Source organism: Taudactylus pleione, unplaced genomic scaffold (assembly GCF_031769625.1).
Source record: "Taudactylus pleione unplaced genomic scaffold, aTauple2 ptg000041l, whole genome shotgun sequence".
In the NCBI taxonomy this organism is placed as follows: domain Eukaryota; kingdom Metazoa; phylum Chordata; class Amphibia; order Anura; family Myobatrachidae; genus Taudactylus; species Taudactylus pleione.
Genome location: NW_028284443.1, coordinates 60,713,103 through 60,738,459, shown reverse-complemented (window position 1 = coordinate 60,738,459; position 25,357 = coordinate 60,713,103). Strand labels below are relative to the sequence as shown.

Here is a 25,357-nt window from a genome sequence, read left to right as displayed (position 1 = left end):
GATAAGTACATAGAGGAGTTATTCTGCAAGTGAAGATGGATTATTGTGCAATATAAAATTACAAGTAAAAATATAAGATGATATGTGATGGTACCTTAACTGATGAGTCTGAATTTCATATAGCGGTAGAGTATCAAGGTCAAAAGTCAAAAACTTTTTCTGGTAGTGGGACTGATGCTGAATTGAGTGTGCTCCTGTTGCTGGAGCATATTTTGTTTGTATACACATTGTTCATGTCAAGAGTGCAACTATTTCCGAAAATATCCACTAGATATCACATAAAATAATATATATATATATATATATATATATATATATATATATATATTAGGGGTGAGCGGGTTTGGATTTCTGAAATCCGAACCCCCCCGATCCGAGGCCGATCCGAGTCAGGCTCGACTTTTTCCACCTGACTCGGATCTGACATCGAGGCAAAAGGTCATCATCCCGCCTTCCGGGTCTCGTCGGTTTTGAATCCTATATAAGGTACCCACGTCAGCGCCATTTTCTCACTCGGCTGTGGACAGTGAAGAGGGAGGGTGGGAGTTAGGGCTGGCTGGGCTGTGTAGTGTAGTGTAGTGTTGTGCTGTGCTGTGCTGCTTTTGTCCATAGGGGCTGTGTCCACTCCAAAGTCCTGTGCAGTGTCCCAGTGCTAAAGGGGTGCTGTAGTGTTGTCCAGGGGGTGCTCTGTCCATCAGGGGTGCTCCCCCAAGTGAAAAAAAAAAATATTTTTTCTGTGTTTGTGAATTGTGTGCACTGTGGCTGCACGTGCATCAACAAAGGAGCAGCACCAAGCGTGCGCCTGTGTCCCATAAGTAAAAGGCCGGCTGGCTTGTCCACTAAAGGGTGCTGTGACCCCCAAAGGGCACTCCAAACAAAATAAAAAAATATTTTCTGTGTTTGTGAATTGTGTGGGCTGTAGCTGCACGTGCATCAACAAAGGAGCAGCGCCAAGCGTGTGCCTGTGTCCCATACATAAAGGGCCAGCTGGCTCATTTCTTAAAGGGTGGTGTAACCCACAAAGTGCTCTAGTCTGAAACAAAAATAAAAAAATATTTGCTGTATTTTTGTGCGCCTTATCTGCAATTGTATATCAATATAACAGAAATGGAGGACCATACTTTCTCCGATAAAAATAAAATAGGGAAAGATCAAGAACCACTTCCTCCTAGTGCTGAAGCTGCTGCCACTAGTCATGACATAGATGATAACATGCCATCAACGTCGTCTGCCAAGGCCGATGCCCAATGTCATAGTAGAGGGCATATACAATCCCAAATGACAAAGTTCAGGAAAATGACCTTGAAAAAAACATTTAAATCATCTGAAGAGAAATGTAAACTTGCCAATATGCCATTTACGACACGGAGTGGCAAGGAACGGCTAAGGTCTTTCCCTATGTTCATGATTAGTGGTTCAGCTTCACATGACGATGGAAGCCCTCCACCTGCTAAAAAAATCAAATGAGTTAACTTGCAAAAGCACAGCGAAGAACTGTGCGTTCTAAGAAGATATCACAAATCCCCAAGGAGAGTCCAAGTGTGGTGGTGGTTGCGATGCCTGACCTTCCTAGCACTGGACGGGAAGAGGTGGCTCTTTCCACCATTTGCATGCCCCCTGCAAGTGCTGAAAGGAGCACCCACAGTCCACTTGCTGATATGCAAATTGAAGATGTCACTGTTGAAGTACAACAGTATGAGGATACTGGTGTAGCTGGCACTGAGGAGGAAGTTGGCGAGGAGGATTCTGATGGTGATGTGGTTTGTTTAAATCAGGCTCTGGGGGAGAAAATTGTTGTCCATGGGATGAAAAAGCCCATCACGGTCATGCCTGGGCAGAAGACCAAACATTCCACCTCTTTGGTCTGGCAATATTTCTATCCAAATCCGGACAACAACTGTCTTGCCATATGTACCATATGTAAAGGAGAAATAAGTAGGGGTAGGGATGTTAACCACCTAGGAACATCCTCCCTTATATGGCACCTGCACCGCGTTCATAAAAAGTTACTGTCAAGTTCAGAAACTTTGGCTAAGACCGTAAGCAGTCCAGGTACTACTAAATCCCTTTTTCCTGTTTTATCCAAGGAATCGGTGGATGAGGAGGATGAGGACAACATCTTGCCTCCGTAGAGCCAGTTTGTGCAGGGACTCATTAATTGCCAGCTTGTTTTGTGGGGGCCCAAACAAACCAATCATTTCAGCCACAGTCATGTGGCAGACCCTGGCGCTGAAATGATTGGTTTGTTAAAGTGTGCATGTCGTATTTATACAACATAAGGGTGGGTGGGAGGGCCCAAGGACAATTCCATCTTGCAACTCTTTTTTTTTTCTTTGCAGTATGTACTGTTTGGGGCCTAGTTTTTCAAACTGCCATCCTGTCTGCCACTGCAGTGTCACTCCTAGATGGGCCACGTGTTTGTGCTGCCCACTTGTGTCGCTTAGCATAGTCATCCAGCTACCTCGGTGCAATCTTTTGGCCATAAAAACAATATTGTGAGGTGTGAGGTGTTCAGAATAGACTGGAAATTAAGGTTAATAATTGCATAGGAGCAGAAAAACCCACAAATTCTGTGATTTAAGCTGTTTTTATGCTTTTTTCAAAAAAATACAGATCCAAAACACAAAACCCAGAACCCAAAACACGGAAGGGTGGTTTTGGCAAAACCAATCCATATCCAAAACACGAAGAAAGATCCAGATCCAAAACAAAAACACAAAACACGAAAAGTGGCCGATGCACACCCCTAATGTATGTTTGTATGTATGTATGTATGTATGTGTGTATAATATATATATATATATATATGTATACAGTGGCATCACAAGGGGGGTGCGGTGGGTACGGGCCGCACCAGGTGTCACCCTCCAAGGGGGTGACACCAAAATCCGAATCGTCCCCACCCCCGCTCAGCAAGTCCTGCACTGCAGGGAGACGCCAGGCTGGAGAGGCGCTATCCCTGCAGCAGCTGCCTGCTGAGACAGTTTTTGCTTCTGCCGGCTGCCGCTGCGCCTGTCACACTGAGACAGCCAGCGGCAGCCTTCTATACAGTAAGTGTGGCTGAGCTCCTCATGCTGTCCCCTCCATGTGGGGTGGGCGTGCAAGTGCTAGAGGACAGGGGGCTGATTACAGATCAGCCTGGCTGAAGCCGCTGGGGTGGATGGATGGCAGCTGAGCTTCTGCTCCTCGCTGCTGTCTGATAGATCGTCACGCTGGGAACAAGCAGGGACAGTCTACAAAACATTTTTCCAGTGTTCAAGTGTATTCAGACACTGTTGATTACACTTGAATACTGACAAGTAGTTTGTACACGGTCCCTGCTTCTTCCCAGTTTGACCCTCTGACCTCTCAGTCAGCGAGGATGAGAAGGAACAGGGAGACAGCAGCAGCCAGCACAGCATATACAGTAGGTGTAATGGGATGTAAATAATTCAATGAGGGAGGAGGGGTGGCATTACCTGTCATTGTGTGTGTGTGTTTGTTATGTTAGACCTGTGCCTGTAGGGGCTGTGTTGTCCCTGTCCTTTATTTCCTACTCCATACCCCTAACCATAACCCCATCGTTGTGTCCGATCAAAGGGGGCGTGCTGTCAATGTTGATTGACAGCACGCCCCCTTTGGTAGGCGTGCCGGGGGCGTGCCTCCCTGACGGGGGCGTTCCCACGGGAATGCCTCCCGTCAAAAGCCGGCCCACTGACATCACTAGTGATGTCAGTGGGAGTGATTTTGGCTCTGATAGAGCCAAAATCACTCCGGAGCTTGCGGTTGAAAACCTCAACCGCAGGCTCCGGCTCGCAATTTCGATGGTCGCGATGGTCTCGACCATCGCGGCTATCAAAATGCACGCTCGTATAGCCTGTGGGTGGTGACCCACAGCTATACGAGCGTCCAGAAGGACGCTCCATTTTCATGGAGCCCGGCCCTCATTCAGAGCGTGCACTCTGCTCAGAGCATACGGCTCTGAATGAGGGCCTTTGTTCTTTTCCGTAAAGGAGCATCCTTCAAAAAGTTTATTAGTGGGATGTGAGTGCAGATTATCTTTGTAATAAATACACTATATATATATATATATATATAAATATATATTTAACTTTTATTTCTATATGATTTGATGATTACTCAAAAGGTAAGTGACATATAAAGTGATAAAGTACTAAAAGTAAAATTACTACTATATAAAGGATCTCTTGTGGATATATTTGTAACTATGTGTTACTGTATATAAGAATAATTATCAGTCCATGAGTGTCCTACAATAAAAACTGTATATTTTGTTTATTTTTCATGCTTAATATAAATTGTTAAGGTGCACCTCCTGGTGAATATATCATTTAATAAATGAATATAAGATATTGGGATTGGATAATGTAAGAAATATAGTCTGTGTGGATGTATACCATTTTTAGCATCTAACGTGCCAAGTATGGGCAATGCATAGTAGTACACATTTTGAGCGTACTGCATCTGCAGTAATGAATGGAGTTGTGAAACTGGGATGTAATTGCAAATGTGCAAAGTTTAGGAACAACATGTAGATTGAACAGGGGGCCTTATTCAGCAAGGATTGAAAGAGTTAAGATGCATGCAGTCAGACAATTGTTGCGATCTGTGCATGCATAAGCATCGCAGTGCACATGCGCGAACTAGTCACTGCAATTGAGAATGAGAGCACAGTGTGTATGCAGACCCATTGCAGAGTGATTGACAGGAAGTGCCGTTTGTGGGTGGAGATGGGGGGTGGTTGTGCGAATGCAGTCATGTCAGTATGTTGGGATAGCATTGCAGGAGCTTGCATAAATTAGTCACTGCAACATCATATGCAGCCTGAGGCCTCATAGCATGTGTCACAGACTGCCGTGATGACTCTTTCCAGATACGACAATCTGAGAGTCGCCGCCATGACCTACACTGGTACCTCAGTGCGTGTGGTTATTAACTCCGGTATCTGACACCAGCAGAAGACCAATTTAATGCTAATTCATAAGGTAAGCTTCTGCTCTCACCTGTACATACAACGATTCAATATTTAAACATAGGTAACATGCCAACCATGAGGCGTTTTGGTCATAAAAACACAGTTACAGAACTAGAATTAATGTTTTAATTCAAGAATACCTTCAAAGCTTAGTTACAAAAAGTTACAAGATTATAATAATATTAAATAAAAGGTTGCACACAAGTTACTTACAATTTCAGAAATAAAATAAAGGTAAAAAAACAAACCTCCGTTGTCTTATGTGATTTGGGGGACAGGGCAGCCGCTAATGATGAACTCTGATTCAATCTGTACCTTTGATGATAGCCCCTCAGAAAAGAACACTGACCCAGAAGTCATCTACAGTTTTATGCCTGTTTCTCCAGGCACCCCCAGTACCCCCCTCCAAGAGGTGATTTTAACCCTTGTCAACTCAGAGAGGGTTGTCAAGCTGGTTGGATCTTTGGGGTCTCTCATTTGGACAGGGGTTATTGTAATTACCTTTTAGCCCTTTCTGAAGTTTAGCTCCAAGGCTTATGTGAATAACATACCCCCAGTGGACAATGTGTCTCTGGTAAAAGCAATATTGGTTTGATCTCTGTACCTGATTCAGACCCAGTCGCAAGTGCTGAGCACTCCCAACTGGTTTGATGTTTGCCCACTGGGCATGCGCACGATGGAGCCAGCTCTGTCGTGTGCATGCGCAAGACCCGGCTAGCGATGGGTGCTCCTTCACTCCAGGTATCGCACCAAAGGGGGCGAGCTGTTGATGGTGATTGACAGCTTGCCCCATTTGGTAGGCAGGCAGGGGGGTGGCTGGCTAAATGGAGGCGTTCCCGAAGGAATGCCTGTCCTTTGGGGGTGGCCCCACTGACATCACCAGTGATGTTAGTGGGAGAGTTTCCGGCTCTATTAGAGTCAGAAGCTCTCTGGGGCATGCGGCCATTAGACCCTACCACAAGAGTCTTGTCACAAGCCCGATGGTTGCGATGGTCTTGACCACCGTGACCATCAACCTGGTCACCCACAGCTATGCGAGCGGCCAGGAGGCAGAACAAAAAAAAAAACACCCTGATTCAGAGCGAGTACTCGTTCAGTATGTCCATCTCTGGATCAGGCCCTCTGTTCAGGAAAAATACACAAAGCTCTTAATGACTTCTTCTGGCAGAGCCTGGTCAAATGTCTGGCACTTTCCATGGTCATTTATCTTATGTGAGATACACATGTTGACACAATTATTACTGAAGCAGGAATGCAAGACCTACTAACTTCTCTTCACTCTAGTTTCAAAGGCTTGCCATCCTTCATCCATGTCTATCATTTTACCAAGTCAACAAAAGGGCAAGTCACATGTCTATACCAATTTAAAGAAACAACAAATTACATGTTTATACCTTACTACAGAGATACTCATGTACATTGACATTATTCTGTATCAGGCCCCATTTCTTTAAGAAAATATTTACTTTTCCTATACACAAACAGTACATTTAAATTTACTAGGGAAAGTTACGGATTCGGCTGATGCAATCATGTGCAGTTTTGCCCATGCGGACGCAAAATCCGCTTTTTCACTACATCATGTGCTGTAGTTAGCAATTCCTGAGTGAAGTCTGACCTGCCTTATCTGTGCATATGGGTCCGATGTTACTCGATTTAACTGATTGTTTTGCCATATTGCCCAAGTGTGAATAAGGGGAAGTGGGCATCCTCATGTTAGGCTGAAATCCCAATGCGAATGCAAACATTTACATATCCCCGCTGAAATTAGCAACTGTATTGCATGCGTATTTGCAGAATTGTGATCCTTTGTGAATCAGGCCCAGTGATCCATGCAGAGTTGGACCTAAGCATAAATATATTTATTTCCAGGTGTATATTTTATATCTAGTATATGGATAGTGCAAGTGCACACTGATGATGATCAGTAGTAAATGAAGCATATAAATAGGGGATCAGAGTACAGCAAGATGCATTTAACTCTACATACAGTATAGTTGAATACACACATTTTGGGCGGGATGTAATAGAGTTCGAGTTTTGCAAAATTGCGAGTTTGCCACAAAACTCGCACATTTTGTAATCTTGACCAATGTAATAGCATGTGAGATCATGCAAACTCGCATTTTTCAAATCGTACATTTTTCAAAATCGCATCCAGATGTGTTCACCAGTGTACAATTTGTGCAATGTAATAGGATGCGAGTTCGAAACTTGCACATAATGGTAATGTTTTATTTCGACAAAAAATTGACCAAGGTGAGAATGGAGAGTTATATGTGACATTTTTTTTGTAGAAAAAAGGTTAAAAAGGAAAATTTCGATCCATAAACATATATAAATATGCATATAAGTGTATAAACAAATTTTTAAGTATGTAAATACTCTTATTTATGTTTTTTTTCAAAGTGTAAAAATACCATTACCCAAACTGTAATGTTTTTCAGAAGGGGTCTATTTACTAAGCAGTGTTATTGTAGACAAAGTGTGTGCCCCCTATTCGCCGTATTCAATTCCAAAAGACGCGAAAATGCAACCGTTTACCAGGCAAAAAGTGCTGTCAGTTTAGAGAAATCAGCTTGACACCCCCAACTAGATGCACTAACATTGGAAATCAATGTAGATGCCCCAGAATAGGCCTAATCAAGCTATTTGGGGTACTTAAGTACTGGCAATTGCCTCTAATTAGTGCCTTTACACAAGTGCTGAAGAATAGCATTAAGCAGTTTTTTAAGTAAAAATAAGTTGTCCTATCAAATTTGTGGTGCTTGAAACTAGGTGCAAGCATGTTGTAAAGTCGCTAAAGTGACGTTTTATAAAGTGATAAAACGTACCTCAAGCAAACATCTGCAATCCAAAAAACACCTTAGCCATACTTGCAAACCACCCAAAAGTCTATTTTGTTAGTTTACAAATTTGTACCCCCACTTTGTCGCCCCCATTTTCAAAGTACTTTTTGGGGTATTAATATTATTTTTTTTGACACAGTTATCCTTTGAGGGGCTGTTCCAAAGGTGCTAAGTGATTTCCCAACCCTTGCACCACAAATTAGAGATTTTGCATTTTTTTTCTCCAACTATTCAGAGGCAAATCTTTTTTGCCTATTACATTGCGGACGCAAAAACTATTTTGTTTGCAATACGGAGATGTTTCCGCCTGGCAAAAAGTCACAATCGGTGATACTTTTTCGCAGATTCCGACTTTTCGCCGCTAATTGAATACTAAAACATCTGTACCATTTTAATATAGTTCAAACTAAACTTTCAAATCTAAGTTTAGTTTATGAAGAAAGACAGGCACGAATTTCAATGAACTAACTTTACTAAACTAGTAAGATTTCTGCAAAATTAACATTACATTTTTGGGATTAAAAAAATTACTGTGAGGCAGATAGCCTCTACCCCTCCCTGCCCCTTTAGTTGCACCCCCCTGTGTATGGGCACTTTGCCTTGGTGGACTGATTGGTGAGGCTGTTTGGGGACTGGTGGCTTGTCAGCTGGGAGTAGATGTTGATGGCACTTCCCTTAGGGGACCTTTGTGCCACCAGCTCCCTTTATAATGCCACAAAGGCCTCGGTTTTTCTCCCGTATGGCTGCATTTTGGTCTCTGGCTGCCTCGGTTTGCTCCTGTATATCTGCACTTTTATCTTTGGTTGCCTATGTTAGCTCTACCAGATACTTACTCAAGTCACTGGCCATATGGATACGGGTTCCCTGGGCTACTGCGGAGGACCTAATTAGCTTCCTGAGGTGGTATGTGATGCTGTCCATTTGTAATGTTTGACTTTCCATGTACTGCATCTAGTGTTGACAGAAACTGTGCAGGGACAGAGCCAGCTCATCTGCACTGGGGGTGGGTGGGGAGGGTGGCTGTGCTGATTGCTGTGTGGGTGGTTGTTGATGCTGGGTAGGTGGAATTTGGCTTGTTTCCTCCACCAGACCCAGCGGAATTGTTGCCTCAACCTCCTCCTCTTCATATGTGTAGGACACCAAGCCAAAATGTGTGCCTGGGTCCGTTGTTGCTGGTGGCCTGTGCCGCGGTGGTGGCACAGAAACTCCTGATGGTCCTGAAATGTAAATATTTAAATATAGTACAACTAAAATGTTTAAAAGTGTGTTTGGACAAATTATATCTATGCTTAAAAACAGGTACATTTAGTAGTGACTGCAATAAAGTGACACAACGGGTGTAACTGCATGATAAATGCTACGTTACAGTGTCATCGCTTGTGACACTGTAACATAGCATTTTGCATGCAGATACACCCGCAGTCTGACAAAAAATATATGTAGCCACATATCATTGGAAACAGCAGAAGCTGCTTGTGTATTCTTTTTACATTGATGTGCAAATAAAACACATTGTTCAAATTAATATGGCTAAAATAAAAATACATGCCATGCCAACATTATAAGTCCTGTTTAACATGCAAGGAGGCTATATGTATGTGTACACATCTCTATCACTACCTTTTAATTAATACTTTCAAAACAATAATATGTTGGGCAATTCATTGGTTTAGGCCTTAATGTCACAATGCTAAAGTTAATTAAGTAATGTGACATTTAGTTTTGATTCTAAACAAAAACAAACACATGTTAATCTGTGCAAGTGTTTTTTTTAAAACATTTTGTTAACTCACCAGCCTCCTCCATTGACCTTTCCATGCGAAGCCTTTTTGGAGTTCTTGTCCTCCTTGGTGCAACAGCTGTATTTTTAAAAATGTAAAAATAAAAATTAAGACACAAAAACAAACAATTCTAAACAATTATATAACCTGCATCTTAAAATGTGCAATGATGAGTACATAATGTAATTATGGGAGTGCCTACACTAAGTATTTTATATTAATGTACAGTATGAGACATATATATTGTATAAATTTTAGTTTATAAACATAAATGCAAAGGTTCAAGGTTACTGCAATATATGTTTGCATTTTTGAACCTAAGCAAAATGTATCAAATTATTTGGCACATTTCATTTGCAAAGTTAAAAGTAAAAGCAGCCCATACATGGTGCGATAAAGCTGGCAAAACAAAAGATTGGTACTATTTGGCTGCTATATCGCACCGTGTATGGCCCACTTATTTACACACTAGACAATTTAAAAAAAAGAATCAGTTCTCCAATACTTGAAAGTACAGTGAATATTAGTAACATTTGTTTGCATACTCACAAGGAAGCCTAAGGGTTGATGGCCGGTCAGTGTCTACAATATGTGGACCTGGAAAAACCTCAGGAGTAAAAACCGGCCTCAGCTCCTGTTCATATGGAGTGAAGTGTACTGTCTCTGCTCATCCTCCTCCTGTCATGTGTCGCTGCCTATGCTCCTCAGCCATTTTATCTTTGGTGTTCCTTTAATAAGATTATAGCGCTTTTTGATATTTTTAGTTCATGCTGGAATTCACTTACTGCATTCACTGCATCAGTGATGTTACACCACATCTCCTTTCAGCATGCTGCTGACATCCACTGACTGTGCCCCAAGCAGGCAGGGAAAACCAGGGACAATTGCATGGACCAGGGTGCAATTTTCATCATAACTGAAATGTATATTACGCCCAGTACATGTTTTCCCAGGGGCTGGGGGAGCTTCATACTCCTCATCCTCAACACTACCCTCAGCCTCAGACTCCACCTCCTGTGCTTCCTGCTCCTCACTGTCCTGCTCCTCCACCTCTTCACTGCTCACCTCCTCACCACCCTCATGTTGCAGTACAACCTCCTCATACTACTCCTCCACCATCCGTTGCCACCCTCACTGCTTTTCTGGATGCCATGCTGCAGCACAATAACAATACAAAACTTTTCTTTTTCCTCTCTGTCACCACTCCTTCACAAAGCTCCTCACTACCTTTCAAAGGACAAAATGGAGGACATGGATTTATATAGGGTGTGTGAGGTAGGCATCAGGAGACTTTTGAGGGTGAATGCGTAACTCTACATTACACTAAATGAAACTCACATTCCGGTTGGTCCAAAAAAATGCATACTTCCTGATCTGTACTCTCACAAAAACACGCATGTGAGTTCACATTTTTTCCGAAACGCATTCCATTACATTGCGCGAGTTGCAGGAGAAACACGTACAAAACAAATGTGCAAGAAAGTGCGAGTTTAAACATGACTGAAAACTCAAACTCTATTACATCCCGCCCTTAGTTACTGTATGTGCATGCAATGAGAAGCACATGTGCTCAATATCATGCCTTTGTCAAGAGCAAACCAGCATTCTATTAAGAACCATGGTACTAGTAAGCAAGCAATTAAGGTACAATCACTTATTTGCTACCATATTGCAATCACAGCACTTAAAATGGGATTTAAGTGTAGAGTGGATACCCAAATCAAAGTCATAATCATAGGATTGAGGCATGCAAATACCAGAACAGTAATACCTGTTTCCACTAAAAACCCGGGTCTGACCAGGGTTTTTGGACATGGTTCTAAGCCAGGTCAGACCCAGGTCAGATCCCATTTGCACTGCACCTTCGGTTTAGGTTACCCCCAGGTTAGCCCTGTTCACACTGAACTCAGGTCTGCCCTGCTAAACCTGTGAGGTCATAAAAAGTGGGAGGTAACTGCTCCACAACCACCAATCAGCTCAGTTTAGTCATGACCCAGGTCTGATAACCCGAGTTGCTGCATTTACAATGCACCATTACACAGGTCCATCCTGGGTCCAACCCTGGTAGCTACCTGGGTTAGATTGCTGGGTCACTTGACCAAGGTTATTTTTCAGGGACCCTTTTACACTGAGCTGTGACCTGGTTTATCCAGCAAAAACCCAGGTTTTTGCTCTGATATAAGTGGGGTATAAATAGCAAACTAGCTGCGAACGTGGAATGTTCAAGCAATATGTGTGGAGGTGAGGAAACATACAGGAAGATACTGTGAAGTAAAGGAAAAGAAAATTTAAATGATTAGAAAACAGGAAAACAGGATCTTGCAACCAATTGAAGAACAGGAAGCACCTTATACAGGTCAACAATTGATTTATGGAAAACAGGTACTAGCATCTCATCAAAGTACAGCATATACTGTATTTGCTAAAATACAAATGTGTCTTCATTTAACTATTATACTGACACAACATAATTTTTCTTTTGAGAGTTTTAATTTCTGAAGTGTGCTTTCTGTATGGCAACCCCTGTGATCTATGTAAAGATATCAATAATATATTTTTGTTCATTTAAGCCATAGAACTTGTTTTATATATTGTATAATTTAATTGACTGTTGATAAAAATTGAGTCATCAGGTTGGAATGTAATGACAGTTGGTTTGAATACTGACCCTTTTCTCCTGTTAGAGATGCATAGGTGGGAGCAGTGATAGAGAAAGGCAATGGGGAAGTGAGGAATTTGTTGTCAGTATTCTGTGTTTGTTGTGTGCCGCCGCTGCTGACAGCTCACTCGATGGTCAAAGGGTAGTCCTCATGATCCTGTGGGGCACTTAAGGCACCAATGGTCAGATGATTTTCCATAGAAGTTTAGTGTATATGTATCACTGTTAGCATGAGCTGACATTGCTTCTCACCACTGCTGTGACACACAGGCACACGCTGAACACAGAACACTGACAACAAATTCCTCCCTGTGACCCCCTAATCAACATTAGCAAAATTGTCCCATTGGACCAAGGAGCCTCTCCTCTGACCAGCGGTAATGTAATAAGTGACAATGCCATTAGGACAAAAGCAGGCTTCATTCACTGGACTGCTGGATATTGGTCTTACCACCAACAGGGACTTTACTACCGAGGCTCCCAAATAAACCATGGGATTTTGAAGCAGGGACACCCTAGAGGAAAGAGGCAGACTAGATTACTACTCCACTGGACTTCTAGGGCCCAGGCCACATTGCTTACTGGTAAGCATTGAGTGTGGGATGCCACCATACTTATAACTATAGTGCTATACTGCACAAAGGCACATCATATTGCCCAAGGGAGACATACACACAATAGTGCATACAGAGAAAAAACACCAAAAGGGAACTCTTACTTCCCTAATAAACAAAAGTTGTCACACCAGAGGTGTATTATGGACATGAAGGTATAATATACACTAGGGAAAGAGGCACCCTAAATGAGCCACCTTATCTACCATGCAACTTATGTATATACAATTGATGAGATGGAGGGTCAACCCCTCACAATAATTTTAGGAGCACTCCATTTTAATAACTCAGTTATAACCACATATATATAGTAGTTGCATAGTCCTTTTCACCATAACATCAACAATACATAGCTGCAGAGCCAAATACAAACCCTGTGATACACAACCAGCAATTATCAGTCAACCAGGAGGATTCATAAAATCTTTGTGAATTTTCAGTAGTCATAGATAGAGTAACTGGTGTAGTTGGAATCATGTGAGGAAGTCACTTTCTGATTTTGTGATCATTCCATTGGATTTGTATTTTTCAACCAATTTTGTGTAGGCAGTATTGATTCTATTGGTTTGGTCATTCTTCTATGTAGTATAGGTCTTATTATCTCTGAGTTGTCATTGTACATCTTCCTCATATTAAATTTGTGTCCATAATGACTACTTTGTCATCTTCATCTGCTGGTTTTATGACAATGGATTTGTTTTCCTGTCATTTCTTAATGGTGTTACCCTTCTTTGGTAACTATGCATTTATTAATGGATATTTTTTCCTCTCAAACTTTCAAAATTGTCAAAGATAATCTTTATAAAGCTTTCTATATAATACCCTTCATCATGTGGCTAGGATTAAAGGTTGATTTATTTTTGAAGCTGAAGTCACTAGATTATTTTGTGTGATTGACTGCCATAGTTTCTTTATTCTCCTTAATTTTGTAAAGAAAGTGAGTAATTTTCCAAATTAATTTGTGGATATCCACAAGTGTTTTAAATTGGTTTAGGCCAATGTAGTGGTGAAGGTTCTACAGCTGAAATCAAAGATTTTTCCCAATCCCTGTTGGTTATCTGTAGCCTCTTGAGTCCCTATGATGGTTTTTGTCTGGGCTTTCTTGATTTTCCCCACCCCTTTACCCCTCTTTATGCAATGGTGAGTTTGTGCTCCTATTATCTTTGTCAGTATTTGTTTTCTTTTCATAACAAAGAAGAAATTGCAGGATCTTCTTCCAGAGCTTTACATTTGCTATAGGTGCATGGAGATGTTAAATTATGTCTTCATTGATTATTTATTTTGTATCGTAGGTTCTCAGTGGATGATTACATTTAAAGAAACCTTAATTGTTTTGTTGATTGCCATATTTGTAGAGTCTTCTGTTGCATGGATGTCTTTGAAATCTGCCTTGTGTTTGCTTTTCTGGCATATTCAGGAAAAGTTCTTATCTACAGATTATCTCTAATTTAAAAAAAAATTCTTCATGTAGGGGTCTAAGAAAGATACAGAGTTGATAGCAGGAATTTCTCTATTTCTTTCTTAATGGATTTTCTTGTTTCTTTTATTCTCTATTTTCTCAGTTTTGCAGATGTAGATGTGCCTCTCTACTTGCTTTTGCTTTATTTTTCATGAGGACATTCCTGTTTCTTTCAATGTTGTCTTGTTTCTCCACTGCAAACATTTGAGCAGTAAGTATTGATGTTAATGGAAGAGTTGGTCAAGTGTCTAAAACGTTTTCCTTTTATTGATGGTTCTTAGTCTTTCTTATCATTCTTTTAGAATCAAGTACATGTGTGAAAAAAACATTTCTGGAAAATATTCCTCCATTCTGTGAGAAATCTGTTGGGGTTGTCTAAAAAGGAAGGTGATTTCTCTTTGAGATAACTTGTTCAGCCTGTATCTTTCAATAGTGGACAATTTCCGCCATAATTTGTTTTCTTCCAGTAGCCAATCTCCTAGACAGGACATCTCACTTTCCAGATTGTATTAACTAATGTCAACATTAGGGTAGATTCTTTAACTGATACTTGTGATGTAAGTGGGTTAATGAGTTGGATAGATAAAACACATTTTGGCACTTGTGGCACAATCTCCTTGATTGTACCTGATTCTACCCTAGAATAAGAGTGGTATGTGATACTGATAGAGTGGTACAAACAATTTTGTTAGTGGAATGGAAAAACAGTATTACCAAATTGATAAACATCAGATAAATACAAAAATAAATAATACTTTCCTTAGCACAAAAAATTTAATAATATAAGTATAAATCTTACTTTATAGTTTTTAAAAAAAGATTATATTAATTTTATTATTTATAATTATTAATTTTTATAATTATATTTTTTATTCTTAATAAAATGGACATCTTGTGCCAGAAAAGCCCCAACATGTTTTATCCATTTTACCATACTATGAATCAAGGACTGAGTGCATGGCACTGTAATAAATTACAGCAGTACATACCATATATAGCAGATATGCTCTTGTTGCAACTTTCTAGATGAAGAATCGCATGACACTTACAATTTGTCATTTGCAATACAGGGGTTTTCCTTTGAATTTGAGAATAAATAAAGGAGAATATTTAAGGAAGGACAATTTTGATATGACTTCATGAGGGTTTACTACCAACTACTATACTCTACAGTATCAATATAACCTTTATGATCTACTAGTTACTACTTCTCAGAATTGCCCCCTGTATCTTTAGACTAAACTCTCAAAAACAGTGACCTCAGACTGAGGTAGGTCCATGACAATATGCTCTCTATTCATAAGATAGACAATGTTTAATATTTCTATATATAAGGAATGATAATGCATCTTTAATTAGAGCTGTGATATATTGATAGCTTCTGTTCTCAGCTATTAGTTACAAACCTTATGTAGATGTTTTTACTAGTTGACTTGGAACACTTAGATCTTTTTCTTTTAAATCATGTTATAGTTCAGATAAAAGTTAAAATAGAACAGTCAATAGAGAACTACTTATATTAAATGTTTATGGACCATGGAGCAAATCAGGAACTGGTTTAGGTAGTATAGACTTATCTAAAACAAGGTTTAGATCATGTACTGGATCAGAGGGCATGTCAGTAACAGGATTAAATGGTATGATGGACCTGGAGCAAGAGTACTGGCTGATAAGCTGTATAATGAGTGATGACAGATGGGGTTCTTTACTAAGCACAAGTGGCTGGACTGCATCATAAAGGAGATATAAGAGTTAAAAAAAGTTAAAGTAAAAGAAAAGGTGTACAGTACATAAACAAGGTAGAGTAGGTAATCCAAATAAGCATTTACTCTTCTGAACATAAAGTACATTTCAAGATGAAAGAAATGAACCAGTGATGTAGCAGCTATATTGATGGATCAAAAGTATCTATGATTCCATACACAAAACAGAGAATCCTGAGAGAAGTCTCAAAACTGAAAGCAAACAAGTCCTTGGAACCAAATTTGAAATATCTTAAATACTTAAAGAGCTTAAAGGGGAACTGGTTGCACTATTTACTAAATTATATAATCAGTCAAATAAATTGTTCACTATTAACAGGAGAAGTCCTGAATAACTTCACATGAGAAAATGTAGCTCTGATTCACAAAAGTGGAAGTAGGGAAAAGGCTGATTATTACAATCATGTTCTCTGTCCTATCTGGAATAATGATGACCTTGCACATACTGTTTGTGTCCTCATAATATGTTATATGTAGAGATGTCCATGTACTCACCTTGTTTTGGTTTTGAAAAACTACCTTCAAATGTATTGGTTTTGTATTTGGTTTTGAAAAAACAACATTCCAGTGTTTTGGTTTTGTTTTGTATTTCTTTTAAAAAATATAAAAACAGCTTAATTCATGAAACTTGGGCTTGTTTTTGTTCATATAGAATTATAAACATCAATAATATTAATTTACAGTCATTTCCAGTCAATTTTGAACACCTCATGGCTCCTTAAATCAGGAGAGAGAAACTTAAATGCAATCCAAAGTACACAATATCTGGTTTTTAGATCCAAACTTGGTGAGAAGATCCGAGTTGGGACTCTGTGCTACTCGAAACAACAAAGTGATATGAGCCAAACCACTCATCTCTTATATGTAGCATAATTATCATCATTTATGCTTAGCATAACACATAGCTTTATGGCTCTTTACAAAAATATTCCATTAAGGTCTTTGTTCTGTATGTGTCAAAGACATTTTTTTGCATTTTGATTACTACTTTTAGCATGCATTGGAGACAGATTTGTCATAGTCACATGTTGAATCACCTTAAAGAGAAAACACTATCATTGGTGCAAATATTCATCACTCATTTTTATACTATAGTCAACATTTTTATTTATATTAATAAACAATCTAGAATAAATGCATTTCTTAGGGGAGGACATAAAAAATGTGCTCTAAATCTAGCAATCATGCTATTGCCACATATTATAATTAAAAAAAAACATTGGGACAAACTACATAAAAAAATCCCCGTAATTTGGAATTTTTTAAAATTATTCCCTATGGCCGATATTAGTCTCTGCATCTGAATGTGCTGAGAACATAGGGCTACAATATACAGCAGAAGCAAGTGGTGAGGTCTCTGCTCCCTGAGGTCCAGATTCCTTTGGCACATATATGGAGAAAGGCACTTGGTAGGTGTAAATCAGCTGACTGAGAATGACAGCCAATGTAATTCCAACCTCCCTTATATAGCTGGTCATGGTCACTTGCAGCTTCTTCATTTTCTGGAGGATGGATTTAATGTCTCTCATGATGTTGCTTAGAATTTCTGAAATGCATGGATGTCTTCCAGTCAGTGTTTGATAACTTTGTGCTCTCTATTGCTTCCTCTAGGTGTTGCACAGCTGAAGATGGTACCCAAACAGCAGGCAATGAGGAGGTTGATGTGTGTGTGACCACTCATTCTCCTGCTCCTAAAACTCCTGACCAGTGATGTGGGCTTAGCGTCATCAGACTGGTGAATTGCAGGGAGGTGTTTCATCCACAACTAAGATTTTTATTTAAGTAAATGTGTCTCTCTGTCTTGAGCAAAAGTTAAAGAGAGTGAGGCAGAGACAGGTCGAGTTGGGCTATATAATAAATGTTCTGCATAGAAAAAGCATACTGTAGTACAAGAATGCTTTTTTAATCCAAAAAAGATGTTTGTATCAGAATTAAAATAGTAATATAGGAACTAATTTTAAAGCAAAGGTGAATTGAATTAATTAATGTATAAGCAAATTACACTGTCTTTGTTTTCATAACTTTATAGTTTTTGAGTATGCTGAACTTTATTTGAGTCAGGTTGGCATGAATATACAGTGAGACCTGCAACACTGTACAGATTTCTGACCCCCTCAATTTCCTGCTTATCATTATAGGTACAAGTGGTTTTCTCTAGACGTAATAGGTCTAAACAGTTATAGGAAAAAACTCCTGTCCTCCTGGTATGAAGTTGAAATTCTACCATCTGTTAAAATGGATAAGACACATTAATAAGTGCTATCAAACCCCCAAATGTATAGTATTTTAAAATAAATTTAACATTTAATTCTTATATCTGCAATAGATCTGCAATGTCACAAATATACATTTAATTTGATATAGACTTAATTGTCACACATTTAAAACAATATCATATTTTTAATAAAAGATCTTCTTGATCTCAATAATACGATAGATGTTGGGCAATGTTGAATACACTGTTCAGCCCCAGTCCTGAACTGCATGGTGGAACATTGCAGCTTTTCTCCAATAGTCTTCACCAGTACCTCCAACTATTAATAAACTTGATCTGGTTGCAACTTTTGCGACAATTTTTGAGAATATAATTGGAGTCAGAAGTCCTCAATTTGCAGATTTTGCTTGAGGTAGCTAAATAATTTTTTTTTTCTGTTCTTGTATGTTCTATATGATTCTTATATTTATTCCTTTAAGGATAACAGTTGTGTCCAAATGTTCCCAAACTTTGCCATTACAGTCCACTTTTTAAGGATATCCATGTTTGAACACAGGTGATTTAATTAGTACCTCAGTCAACTTGATTTAACTATATGGACTCAATCATGGATATCTTTAAAACCTGTACTGTAATGGAAGAGTTTGGAAACCTCTGGTATAGTCCTTAGATTAGTCCATATTGTCATAATGTGAGTGAAAATTGTAATGTATTATTTGTTGGTTTCACTTAAACAATTAAGCTCCTGATTTTTTAAAATTACCTCTTGTGGCATTCTGTAAGTGACTAAAATGCATGTGCACCAACCCCCATTCAGACTATTCATATATTTAGTGTTTAATGTTGTATTATTTATAAATAATAATAAAAATAACTGCTTCACTAATATGTTGTCTTGCTTTTATTGACTTTCACCCAATGGTTTGTATCTTGCCCAAGGTCAACAACATATAAAGGAACCTACTGTACAACATATAAAGGAGCCTAGATCACATCTTCCAGTACAATGGCCTCCTAAATGAAGGGAATGTAATTTTTTGTTAAAGTTTGCTTAAGATATTTTTTAATGTTGTAGGATCAGTAGAGTAAACGTTTACATAGAATTATATTAGAATAAATGTAAGCAATATCACATACACATCTCAACTATGTTTAAAATACAATTTAAAAGATTTGCATCAATGTAACAATTCTTAAAATATAAATTTTATAAAATCTACAAGTGTACTAGCTAAAAATACCAATAGGTGCTTAATGAAGGTTATTTAATACATGTTGGTATTAAAACATTACTAATCTAGTATTTCCAAATTAAACAGGTGTGAAGTGGGTAAAAAGGTAATTCATTCTTCCATATTAGCGGTACAGTATATTTAATATTGATTGATGGTAATCAACTTCTTAATGTAGTTCCCTAAAGTAAATCACTGTGAAGTGTTTAAAAAGCTAATCATACATTAATGGGAAAGTGTGAGTAGATATTAAATATCCAGTGTTTATTTAAAAAGAGTAATAATCTTTTATCGGTCTGAAACAATGCTGTTAATTGAGTATTGAGCTTAAATAAGGATATGGGCAACAGTGACTAGACCTGACTGAAGTGTAAATATGTATGTCAGCAAAGTTGTGTATCAGTTATAAATCCAGCTTTCTGGCTGTGCGCTTTGCTCTGTGTACAGTATGTGTGTATTCATGCAGTGCTATGAACAACAATTGAAATGTTTCTAAAATACTCTAGACCAGAGGTTCCCAATCGCGGTCCTCAAGGCTCCCCAACAGTTCAGGTTTTATATCTATCCATGGTTGAGCACAGGTGATTTTATTTACCCACCTGTGCTCAAACATGGATATCTCTAAAACCTTAGCTACTGTATAAGGAAGCCTTGCGGACCACAGTTGGGAACATCTACAATAGACTAAAAAATGTTCCCTACTTGCAAGTGACCAGATTGCTTTTAATAGTGTAGGTGAATCATCACATGTAGCTGTTGAACATGTGTGGCAAATTCTGAGTTGGATGGATATCTGTGCACAGATGCAAATTAAGAGTTTTTTCATAGAGTACATGTGTGGATGCAAATTTAGGGAATTTTTGTATATCTGTCCTAGTCAGAATGAACGTGGTCAGATATGACTAACAATAAACTTGGGTGTTTCGGGGCAGCAATTGGGTGGCAACTAGGCAAGAGCATGGAAATACCTGAATTGTGGGAGTATCATGGGAGTGTCATGGCTGAGTATCTACAGCTCTATGTGATTCTGAGTCACACATATGGGGAAATGAATCCAGTTTCTGTCTGATCTCTTGCTCCTAGCACTGGGATGGGGCAAGTGCCAGAACTAATGATCACTGTCGCAGCAGTTGGCCTAACATCAGGCAACAGCACTGTTTCTGCTTGCAAAAGCACAGATCCATATCCAGCTTTGGACATTTATTTTAGGTAAATTGTCACTACTGCTCCAATCAGATGCAGTTATATTGATTGCAAAGCACAGCTTCGGACATTTATTTTAGGTAAATTGTCATGACTTTTATATTAGGAGCAATTTTTATAAAGGAAGTTAGGAATTTATTGTGAATCTGTGATGGTCTCCCCCTTCTCACAAATTGTTTATCTTAGACTTTATTGCATCCAAATGTAGTGTGTGTTGAGCACAGGAAGTGGCGTGGGGTCCCAATCAGTGAGCACAATAACACATGTTGTAAATTTAGTTATTAGTGATCAGTAAGGCTGCATAGCCTGTGGCTGCCTTGGTCAATTTTAGATTCAAAGTATTATATTATAAATGTAATTACAATTTGATAACTAAGACAGAGATACACCAGAGATAAACTGAGGAAAAACATCCTCAAAACCAGAACACTTTCTGAATGATATCAAGCAACATACTTATGTGAGTTACCAAATTCACCATCTACTGCTGTATGCATATCCAGGAAAATCCTTACTGCAGTCGCTGCTTGGACATTGCAAGTACTTACCTATCTGCATACTGCTCTTGTTGATTGTTCTTTGTTGTTCAAAACACCTCAGACTGGATCGGCTCTGTACATTGTAATTTTTGCCTTCAAAACTACAGAAAATCCTTTTTGTACTGTATTGACTTTTTTCATTGCATCACATCAATCCACTTTAATAATTATTTTATTAGCTAATTCCTTATCCCACTACTCACATACCTCTCTTTATATTTCACTTTCAGAGCTGTGCTCATACATTAGCATCACTGTTATTTTACCTGTATTTTTGAACATTTAACAACTTTTATCCACACTGTCTCTACATCACACAGCCTCATCTCCAGTTTTCATCTCACTTGTTGCCTCATCCACAGCATGAACACCCTTTTTTTCAAACACCCCCATATTCAATGTCCACATTATCCTCTACTTTATCCACCCATATCCTCCCCCTCTTGTCTTTTCAACTTGCTGACCCCCCTTTTTCCTCTCATCAGTCTGCTTTCTAACCATCTGCTTCTTTTGCCTGCCTTTCCTGTTCCCCCTCTCTCAACCACCTTCCTCCCTCCATGACCTTGCTACCCCACCACTAAGCCCATTTCCTACTGCTTCTGCCTGTCACCTCCAGGGATGCCAAGAGAAATTCTGGGCCCAGATACAGCAACATCCTGTGGGACCACAGCATGTTTGGCATGGCTGCACCTGTTTGAGGGTGGGTGTAGCATGTGAGATGCACCCACTCACAGGAACATGGCATAGCACCCAGCAGCTGAGACTAAAGTATTTGCTACTATATTAGGATGGCAAGAGCTGCATTTTTAGAAGGATGTATTTAGATGCTAAAATGAAACACACAAAAATTAAAGTGCTACAGCTTTATTTTGTACATCTCTCAAATAAGTAACACATAAACAAAATCTATTTTCTGTCATAGAGATAGATGAATGAAGGACTTAACTTTGACATAACATCAGACAGATCTGTCCATCAGCAGGTGTGTACGAGTGGTCTGCAGACAGCGGTAAGAACGGGTAGAGGGGTGGGATACACCCACCGGGACATGCCCCCTGGTCACTAGGACCTGAAGAAAGGCACAGATGATGGTTGTTCAGTATGTACAAACAACCTTTATCTGCAGATATATCTGCAGATCACTCGATCTGCAGATATATCTGTATAGTGTGTACCCACCTTTAGAATTAGTATAAATGTATATGCCACTGATGATAATCTGTGCATTGCTGGCAAAACTAATCGCTTTAACTCTCTGTATAGTTTAAATCCTCTTACTGCTATCACATTTTGTCCTCACAAGATTTTGTGAAGGATAATAAGTACAAGTTCACTATTCATATTTATAGTCCTCAATGGAAAGTTCTCCACTTGCAGGTTGGTTAATTACTTGTTTCATTGACAAGTGTGAAAACAACTCATTAAGTGCTATTATCTTCATCTCTGTAAGGACTCATGTAGATCCCATACAAATCTATATATATTTATAAAATATATATTATTTATAAAATATAATTGGATAATTTATATTAAAAACAATTTCTTGAAACTTTCAATATTACTTCTTAACTTGATCTTCTTTTGCTACACAATAATAATTGTGGTGGTTACATTTACTAAGGAGGTAAATCTGTGGATAAAAAAAAAACCTGCTACAGTACATGCAGAATTTTTTCTTGGATTTTGCAAGTATATTACATTCACTTTTGTCATGTTTGGAGGGATTAATTATCTTCAGAATTTGTTGCAGAGGTTCCCGAAATCTACCATTACAGTTCAGGGTTTTAGGATATCCATGCTTGAATCCAGATCGTTAAATCAATTGACTGAGGTTCTAGTTAAGCACCTGTGGCCAAGCATGGCCATCCTTAAAATGTGGACTGTAATGCCAGAGTTTTGGAACCTCTGGTTTACTGCATGAAAGGTTTTGAAGCTGGTTTCCATTATTTTTTCCAAAAAGCTTTATATTGTGGTGCCCTGTATAAATTCTTTGTGATATACAGCATGGAGGATTTTAGCCATTAGAGGATGAAAACACTGCTTATGGTAGATTGCATTCTCCACATTTGTCGGATGACTTTGTCAACTGCTATGTTGTTTAAATTGAATAGGTTTCCTGGAAGTGCTATGTCACCATTGTACTTTCTCCTCATATAGTTTTACTAAAATGTGTTTTGTGACTAAGACTAATATATCTGCTTCTATCTTATCTCTTTGCTTTCCCTTCTTTCCTTCTTTTTCCCCCTTCCTAACTCCATTTTTTTATAATATGTTTGTACAAATTCTTATGACATGCCTTTATATATTTCTACTTACTGTTGGTGATGCCTGAACTAAAATTAGGGTCTTGGAATGTGGGTGGCTTTAACTCCCCTGCAAATAGAAGGAAATAGATTCTTTATCGAAATAAGCAGAACTTAAATATAGCATTCATCCAGGCAATGCATCTTGCTCCAACAGAAATCACAACACTTAATATGCTAAATAGGAAGGTTGTGGCTTCTAGCTCATTTAATTCAAAGACTTGCAGTGTCATTATATTGATTAAGTGCCATATCCTGATGGAAATCTTCAAAACTGTTATAGACCCTGAAGGCAAAGTTATGTGGTTATATTGCTTAAGATCAAAGGTCATCCATTGCTCTTCTGTAATATTTATGCAACAAATGTGTATTCTAGACCCTTTTTCAAAAATTATTACTGACCCTCAACCATTTGCTCACAATTTCTCTTTTTCTATGCAGAGATATTAATTTAATGTCCGCAGAATTTCTAAATAGATCACAGCATTATTACAACCACCCCCCTTCTGTTCCTAAATTATGGGTCAGGAAGTAAAAAATAATAGTGCCAATTGTCTAGCCCGAACCAATGATATTTAAAACAGGTAAATAAAAAACATTTATTGCATATAATAAAGAAATTGGTTCACTTGTACACAATAACAAGTTCTAAATATGTGACATGTAAAAAGTGCATATATGCATAATCCAATATAAATATAGTTAGTACATAGTATTACACAGAAAAACTCTCTGATATGCTAACACAGATAGAAAATTATTAAAAGAACTGAAATACAACTACAAATGACCAGTATATAGTGGATATAGAACAGTGAGGGACAATGGACAAACCTAATTCATTGGATCTATGGCCGAGAATGAACTCATAGGTAGATATGGACTAAATCAGTATCTCTAAATGAGGAAGTCCAGAGCAATATTGAGTGTCAGGGAAAAATTGAAATGTTACATATCAACCTGTGTTGCAAGTAGCAAATGGGGTGCACCCCGAGCTCTCTTGATATGTTATATTGTTGTTCCCCCCTAAAAAATGGATCCAAATGCAGAGCACTAGATGTGAAAAGTGATCCAGAATCTTCTATGGATAACTCCTGGTAGGCATGATACCAAATATAAAGTCACAGTGGCCGGCTGATAGGTATATTCTTTGGGCCTATAGAGTGTGTGTGTCTGCTCACCTTGTAGTAATGTGACAACTGGAAAGCCTCCTTAGTGTCTCCCTAGTACGGTAATAATCCTGGTCTGGCACCAGTACGAGCTGTTAACCTGTGCTGACAGACTGAGTGGCAGCTACTGGGAGTCTATCTCCATTGTCAGGCAGGTGCAGCAGTGGAGGGCGGGTGTATAGCAGTCAATGGAGATGTAGTGTATCACAGAGAGTGGTGAGCGGATTGTAACAATCAGGGTTACAGTGTAGTAGGGAGTATCCTTGGGTGGAAACAAAGTAGCAAGCTGGAAACAGGGACACCCTTAACATGTCACCCTCACTACTGAAAGGCTCCAATCTGTTTTAATCTGGAGAGCATTGCATCCCACTGATCGGGAATACACATCGAATCCGATCCGAATCAGATACAAATCATTCACTCTCCAGAATTGATTACATTTTAGTGTCACATGCTTTATTTCTTAACATTACAGATCCCCAGATTGAAACAATCTCATTGTTTGGTCACAATTTAGATTCAATAGCTCTACATAATCCAGATGTTAGCGGCCCTATTAGACTATGGGAATTTCCTTCCTACTTATCCAACTCTAT

At 38.9% G+C, this 25,357-nt stretch overlaps 1 long non-coding RNA gene across 1 annotated transcript in view; it reads left to right on the top strand.

Annotated features, from left to right (window-relative positions):
* The window catches only part of LOC148538215 (uncharacterized), a 38,789-nt gene extending 19,664 nt beyond the window's left edge, over positions 1-19,125 (top strand). Inside the window, exon 3 of the long non-coding RNA XR_015872547.1 lies at positions 17,712-19,125. This is a non-coding gene — a long non-coding RNA (uncharacterized LOC148538215). The remainder of the gene's footprint in view (positions 1-17,711) is intronic.
* Positions 19,126-25,357: the final 6,232 nt, after the last annotated feature.